Here is an 8,111-nt window from a genome sequence, read left to right as displayed (position 1 = left end):
CCCGACCTAGGCCAACTCAAAATCTACTTCGACAGGTCTGCTAAGGGAAACTCTTATGTAGTGGAGATTGTTGGTTGAGATCAGAAGTGCTTGCAGCAGGTGTATACCTTTACGGGCTTCCTCTGTTCCATTCTATGAAGTCTCAGCAGGGGCTGGTCTGCAGCATGTAACAACTCATTACCCAGCTTCCTCTCTTTGGTTCCAAAGTGATTCTTATATTGTAATGTCTTTATTTTTCAAGAAAGATATTCAGACATACATCCATATTTCTTTGATTTTTGCCATCTTCGCGATCATGGTTCCTATTTCATTTGTCCCATATCTTTCATTAAGGGGTCTAGGTGATCAACCATCTCGCTATCATGGCAGCTTCCTCTAATAATAATTTTATCTGGTTCTCTTACTTTTTCCTCTTGTAAATATTTTGTGTCATGCTGCTTTTTCTTGCTTTGGTTGTTTAACATGGTGACATGACGAGACTTATGAATAGAATAGAAATGGTCTATAATGATCAAGAGAGGAAAAAAAAATTATCAATTTTCATTCTGAAATGCTCATTGCAGCAGTGTAGTGGTTTTTGTAGTTAAAGAGGGCTTGCCCTTCTCTATCCTACCTAAAAAAGAAGGAAATCCTTATTTCTCAATCCCAACTAGTTAACTTGAAAAATAAGGCGGCCACACAATTTCACTAGCTGATATAGACATTGGTGCTACACTAATGATGCCATATCTTTTTTCACTATCTCGTGAGTAGTGTCTTTTCAAAGATCATAATGGTTATGTATGAAGTCCTACTTAGATAAGGTTGCAGAGGTTACTCCAAATTTCCCTAAAAGAACCCATAAAATGGGGCATGAAAGGTCATAATGACCATGTACATGTTTGTGCGATAATTTGGGAAGGAAGATCAACAAAAAATGAGAAAAATGGCTAATAAAACTCACTGAAATTATTTTAAATGTAATTAATTAAGACCCAATTGTGAGATGTCTGAAGCATAGGGACTGATCACGATCAAAAGTTTTTTTTTTTTTTTTGGTAACAAGCATCAGCTACTGTATTATCAAAAGTGAAAGTCTGTGACAGTATACATATTTACATAACACCCAGCTAAACAGCTTGTGACAGAATATTGATCCACCAGTACATATAAACATAGGCCCACAGTCAGGAATACAATGAGTTGCATATGAACATTCAGAATCTTCTGGCAAGCACATGAATATATGAAACCACTCAGATGTGGATGGAAAGGATGATTGTAATCAATATGTATCTTCCTGTGATCCTGTGATCCTAAATAGTCAAATTTTTGTAAACGGGAATGATGCTTAATACCAAACTGCAGCATATGTTTAGATGAACAGACATTGTCGGAGTGGTAGAGTAAGATTTTCAGAATTAAGCCTTCAAAAACTCCATGTTATAGGGCCATACCATCAATTGAGGAACCATCTGTATACATAATGATGAGAAGGCTGTCCCTGTTCATGATGATATTGCAGCAGTGTTCATAGAAAAGCTGATTAATTTGGCCTGAAGCGTGAATTGAATAATGACAGTTGCAGATATTCCTATCAGTTATGTTGCAGAGGTAAAACTCAAGTCTAAGCATAACATAATGGTAACCAAAGTTTGATCTTATCAGTGAAGATGACCGACAGCTTATAATATATTGATAGCCTAATTCCAAAGAAGTATAGGCATATAAGCACCATTGATACATATGAAATCAGCAAACCTCCCGGAACCTGCACACCTACAATTGTTGAGACAAGACATAGCAGAAATTATGGAACAGCTAGAACGTCCAAGAACTTTTGGCAATGAAATGTGTAACACAAGCCAAAAAAAGTTAGTAATAAACTTTCCTATCTTCATGATTTTCTTTTGCTTTTTTATTTCCTTTTTCCTTTTTCCCTTTTTCTCTCTTTTGCATTTCTTTCTTGTATTTTCTTGTTCCCTTTTTTGTCTTTGCAATTGTATGCTGTATAGAGTAACAAAATTCCTTTTTAACCACTCAATGGCTATGGACCGTACAAAGTAGATAGCAGTGCAAATATTGTTAAGAGGCAATGTTAAGTATGAATGAAGTATAGCTTGTGTAACCCTAGTAGATATCTTCTAGTTTGATCCCATGCTCTGACATAAATATAGCATAGTAGCATCAAGATTGAAGCATGCTCAGTGAGGTTAAGCAGACTGTTATGACATATTGGGAGTGTAGCATGAATAACTCACAATTGTAAAGAAGCCGATAAAGCATTTGATTAGAACCCATCTTGCAAGTATCAAGAAGATCAACGCCTTTCCTAGGACTGCAGTCCGGTATGCATTGCAGTTGCATATGATTAGAACAATGAAAATGCTCAAGTATAGCACTGGATGTGCATATAATTGACTCTGAAACCTACAACCAAAGCCAGCGGGGGTTAGTAATAACAATTTTTATTTTTTTGAATGTCCTTTGTTTTTCTTTTTCCTTTTTTCCTTTTCTTTTTTTTTTTCTTTTTCCTTTTTTGTTTTTTGTCATTGTTTTTTCCTTTTTGCCTTGTCAAATGTTTGTTGTAGTTGCAAACATGGTCAAAGAGAGAGTGTGTGTTGCAGTATACATCTTCCCATTTCAAATATGTAGACATTCATAGATTGACTCATCTGCTTCATTGATCCCATAAAAGAGAGTATTGATACAAGCCCACTTATTCTCCATGGATCTTTCCTTTTGTGTTTTTTCCTTTATTCTTTTGTCTTTCTTTCCTTTGCTTTTCCTTTCTCGGCTTTCATTTTGTGGGGGATACCCGCCGACCGACCGTCGGAGGGCCCGACCACCGACCGACTGCCGTAGGGCCCGACATACTGCCGGGAGGCCTGACCGACCGGAGGGCCCGACCGACCGGACGGCCCGACCGCCCGACCGCCTCCTTTGGACGACTCCGACTGGCCGATAGGCCGACCGATCGTCGGTCGGGGCGACCGACTGACGGGAGCCATCAGCGGCTAACTGCCGGCCGTCCAACGGCCCGTCGCCGATTGGGGGTATGTCGAGCGTGTCCATCCCGACCAACCGAACCCCGAGGTTCGATGGCCGACTTACATGATGCTCGCCGACCAATGGAGGGACCCGACACCACTTATCTGGCTACCGACTTTGGGTCGGTCGGCTCCTCCAACCGCCGTGCAGCCGCCAGACGTTGTCAGCTCTGACACGGACATGCGGCGCAGTTACCTAGGGGCATTGTCCCGCCGAGAGCCGGGTCAACCCTGGTGATTAGACGGCTACACGGCGACATGACGTTTTCACGGCGGCTCTGACAGTCCACAGTGAGTTGACAGTTCCTCACTTGTCCGCGCCATTAATGACGGCGCCATACCTAGCTCCACTATATATACCAGGGAAGGCAACAGTGCAAGGGATCGATCCGCCCGTCTCCCCCACATACGCAGGCTCGCTCCTCCCCCTCACTCTCTCTTTCTCAGAGCTCTCTGTCTGCATTTCACTGTTGCCCAGTCACCTCTCTGACTTGACCGTCGGAGGGTCCCCGCCGGAGCCACCTCCGATCAGTGTGGACTTCCTTTTTTGCAGGCGCTCGTTCCCGGCGACCAGGCGACGAGGGGATTGGCCGCAACAGATTGGCGCGCCAGGTAGGGGAAACAGCATGACAAAGACAAGAGCTCAACGATCGAGAGTCACTGGGTCGGCGAGGCGTTCTTCCCGCCGGGAAGAGGCCTCCCCGCCCCCACCGGCGGCGGAGCCTAGCTCTCCGCGCCCTGCAGTGACCACGGAGGCCCAGATTGCGGCCATCGTACGGCAGATGACCGTACTGACCGACGCAGTCAAAAGCCTCCAGCAACAATCGGCGGCCCGACCTATGCCATCCAGGAGCAGCCGCCGACGGCCGCGCCGACCCCTGTCGCCTCCATGCGAGCGCTCCCACGGAGAGGGGGAGGGACGACCACGGCGCGACGACCGATGGTCCCAGCGGCCCTCTCCTTCCCCGTTGGAACGGGCAAGGAAGGAGAAGCGGCCGCGCACGCCGTCGGCCTCTCTCTCAGAATCTTCCGGAGGCTCCACCCCTGGGGTCTCCCAGCATCGACGAGCGGACGACTACGAGCGACGGTTCGAAGAAATCGACCGCCGACTCGCCCAACTGCAGATGGACGGTCAGAGGTCTTCGAACGACGTCGACTTTCAGACCGCCCAACCTTTCTCCCGACCGGTCCTCGACGAGCCGATTTTCAGTCGGTTCAAGATGCCGCACGTGGAGCCATACGACGGCTCCACTGACCCGGTCGACCACCTCGAGAGCTACAAAGCTCTCATGACGATTCAAGGGGCAACCGACGCTCTTTTCTGCATCGGCTTCCCCGCTACGCTCCGCAAGGCTGCCAGGGCTTGGTACTCCGATCTTTGATCGGGCAGTATCCATTCCTTTGCGCAGCTCGAGCACTCGTTCGTGGCCCATTTCAGCACTAGCCGAAAGCCGCCGCGAACGTCGGACGGCTTTTTCTCCCTCAAGCAGGGGGAAAACGAGACGCTCCGACACTTCGTGGCGCGATTCAACGCGGCCACGCTCGAGGTCCGGGACCTCAACGAAGACATGGCAGTTTCAGCCATGAAGCGGGGCCTGAGGTCGTCCCGATTTACTTATTCTCTGGACAAGACCCTCCCCCGAACATACGCCGAGCTACTGGAGCGCGCATACAAGTATATGCGCGCGGACGAAGGAGCGTCCGACCGACGCTTGGCGGAGCCCAGGGGTCCGAAGGAGAAGCGGAGAAAAGGTCGGGAGCCCGCCGAACCAAGCAGGCCCCCGACCAATAGTCGGCTTTCTCCACCCCGACAGATCCAAAAATCACCCCGGCGACAGACCCCGAGGCCGGTGCGTCCCAGGTATGACTCCTACACTCCTCTCTCCGCTCCCCGTGCGCAGATCCTGATGGAGATTGAGGGGGAAGAATACCTGCGACGGCCTCCGCCTCTGAAGGCAAAGGGCCTCGACCATCGGAAGTACTGCCGGTTCCACCGGAGCCACGGCCACGACACCGAGCGGTGCATCCAGTTGAAGGATGAGATCGAAAATCTCATCCGCCGGGGGTATCTCGGCAAATTTCGGAGGGGTCCGCCGACCCAACCGATTGCCGATCGACGCCCCCAGCCGACTGAAGAGGCGCCGACTAACCAGCCGACGGCCGGAGTCATCAACATGATCTCCAAGCGGCTGGGACCAGGGACGTCTACAGGAGGGGAGCCGACGAAAAAGCCGCGACCGGACGACGTAATCACCTTCATAGAAAACGACGTTCGGGACATCCAGACTCCCCACGACGACGCTGTTGTTGTGTCGGCGACGATAGCCAATTATGATGTAAAACGAATTTTTGTTGATAATGGAAGTTCGACAAATGTTTTGTTTTACTCGACCTTCTCCCGAATGCGACTGTCAACTGACCGACTTCGGAGGACCCCTGTGCCCCTGATCGGCTTTGCCGGAGACACCGTCACGACAGAGGAAGAAATTACCCTGCCCGTGACGGTCGGCACCGAACCACGGCAAAGTACGGTCTCCCTCACTTTCGCGGTCGCCCAAGTTCCTTCGGCCTACAACGCCATACTCGGGCGACCCGGATTGAACGCCCTCAGGGCGATCGTCTCGACGTACCATCTCCTTGTTCGATTTCCGACCAAAAACGGAGTCGGGGAGATGCGCGGAGATCAACAGCTCGCTCGGCGATGCTTCCAAATCTCCGCTCAAAGCGACGGGACGAAGGATCCTCTGACAATCGACAAACTGGACCAAAGGGAGGAGGAAGAGCGGGGTTTGCCCGCCGAGCAGCTCGAGGCAATCCCGATTGGAGAAAATCCCGACAGGAAAGTTTGGGTCGGGTCTCAATTGCCCGACACCGAACGTCACCGACTGGCGGAGCTGCTGACGGCCAATGCCGACATATTCGTTTGGTCGGCAGCAGATATGTCGGGCATCCCTCCAGAAACAATTACTCACCGACTCAACATCGACCCGACAATGAAGCCGGTGAGGCAGAAGAAAAGGTCCTTCGCCCCAGAAAAGCAGAAGGCCATCGACGAAGAAGTGGACAAGCTGCTCGAAGCAGGCTTCATCCGAGAATCCACGTATCCCGATTGGCTCGCCAATGTTGTTATGGTCAAGAAAGCCAACGAAAAGTGGAGGATCTGCATCGACTATACCGACCTCAACCGAGCCTGCCCGAAGGATAGCTTCCCACTTCCGAAGATCGACCAGCTGGTGGATGCGACGTCCGAATTTCGACTGCTCAGCTTCATGGATGCCTTCGCCGGGTACAACCAGATCCGGATGGCGCCTGAAGACGAGGAGCACACCGCGTTCGTGACTCCCAAGGGCCTCTACTGTTATCGGGTGATGCCCTTCGGATTAAAGAATGCCGGCGCCACCTACCAGCGACTCGTCAATAAGGTCTTCAAAGACCAGATCGGGCGTAACATGGAGGTGTACGTGGACGACATGCTGGTAAAGAGCACGCAGATCTCGGACCATGTTCAGGATCTCGAGGAGACCTTCCGCACACTTCGACGACACCGAATGAAGCTCAACCCGACCAAATGCGCTTTCGGGGTGACCTCAGAGAAGTTCCTCGGATTCCTCGTTTCTCAGAGAGGGATCGAGGCCAACCCTGAGAAGATAAAGGCAATCCTCGACATGCGTCATCCGAACACCAAGAAGGAGGTCCAACAGCCGAACGGAAGAATCGTCGCTCTCAGCCGATTCATTTCCCGATCGGCTGAAAGGTGCCTCCCGTTCTTCAAGACTCTGCGTCAGGCGAACGGTTTTTCTTGGTCGGATGAGTGCGAACAGGCCTTCGAAGACCTGAAAAGGTACTTGGCTTCCCCACCGCTGCTCGTAAAGCCGCAAGTCGGGGAGACCTTGTATCTCTACTTGGCCACATCTTCCGAGGCGATCAGTTCGATGCTTGTTCGGAAAAACGAGTGCCGAACTCATCAGCCCATCTACTACACCAGCAAAGTGCTCCACGGTGCCGAAGCCAGATACTCGGAGACGGAAAAGATGGTTTTCGCCCTGACCATCTCCGCGCAACGGCTCCGACCATACTTCCAGGCCCACGCCATTGTGGTACTCACCGACCGGCCCCTGAGGGCCATACTGCACCGACCCGACACATCCGGACGACTCGCTAAGTGGGCGATGAAGCTTAGCGAGTTCGACATTCAGTACCGACCAAGGCCTGCCTTGAAGGCTCAGGTCTTGGCCGACTTCATCGCTAAATGCCCGACGACCGACCGAGGGTCGAGAGCTGAAGGCCCGGGACGAGATTCGGTCTCTGAGCCAGACCCGATCTCCACCTGGGTACTCCACATCGACGGAGCCTCCAACGCTCAGGGAAGCGGGGCCGGGCTCCTGCTCACGAATTTGGATGGGGTAGTCACCGAATACGCCCTCCGGTTCGACTTCAAGGCCTCCAACAATCAAGCCGAATACGAGGCACTCCTCGCGGGCTTGAGGATGACGAAGGAGCTGCGCATCGACAGCCTCCGGGCATTCTTCGACTCTCAGCTGATCGTGGGACAGGTCAAGGGCGACTTCGAGGCGCGAGATCCGACCATGATCAAGTATCTTCAGAAAGTGAAGGACCTCGCGGCACACCTCGAGTATTTCGAGATCTCCCACATCCCCAGATCTGATAATGCCCGCGCCGATGCTCTCTCCAGATTGGCAACGTCGGCCTATGACTCCTTGGGTCGGACGTTCGTCGAAAATCTCCAGCAGCCGAGCATCGATCGGGTCGAAGAAGTGCAGCAGCTAACGTCCGAACCAAGTTGGATGGACCCGATCGTCCAGTACCTCACCGACGGGACCGGTCCCGAAGATCCCGCGGAGGCCAAGCGACTCCGATGGTCGGCGTCGCAATATGTGATCATGGACGGCCGACTCTACAAGAGGTCGTTCTCCCTCCCTCTACTCAGGTGCTTGGGACCAACCGACGCTGACTACGCTCTCCGAGAGGTTCACGAAGGAATTTGTGGGAATCACTTGGGGGGCAAGTCCTTAGCCTTCAAGGTCTTGCGACAAGGCTACTACTGGCCGACTATGAGGAAGG

Source organism: Elaeis guineensis, chromosome 14 (genome assembly GCF_000442705.2).
Source record: "Elaeis guineensis isolate ETL-2024a chromosome 14, EG11, whole genome shotgun sequence".
In the NCBI taxonomy this organism is placed as follows: Eukaryota; Viridiplantae; Streptophyta; class Magnoliopsida; order Arecales; family Arecaceae; genus Elaeis; species Elaeis guineensis.
The sequence above is the reverse complement of the archived record's forward strand: the minus strand, read 5'-3'. Positions refer to the sequence as shown.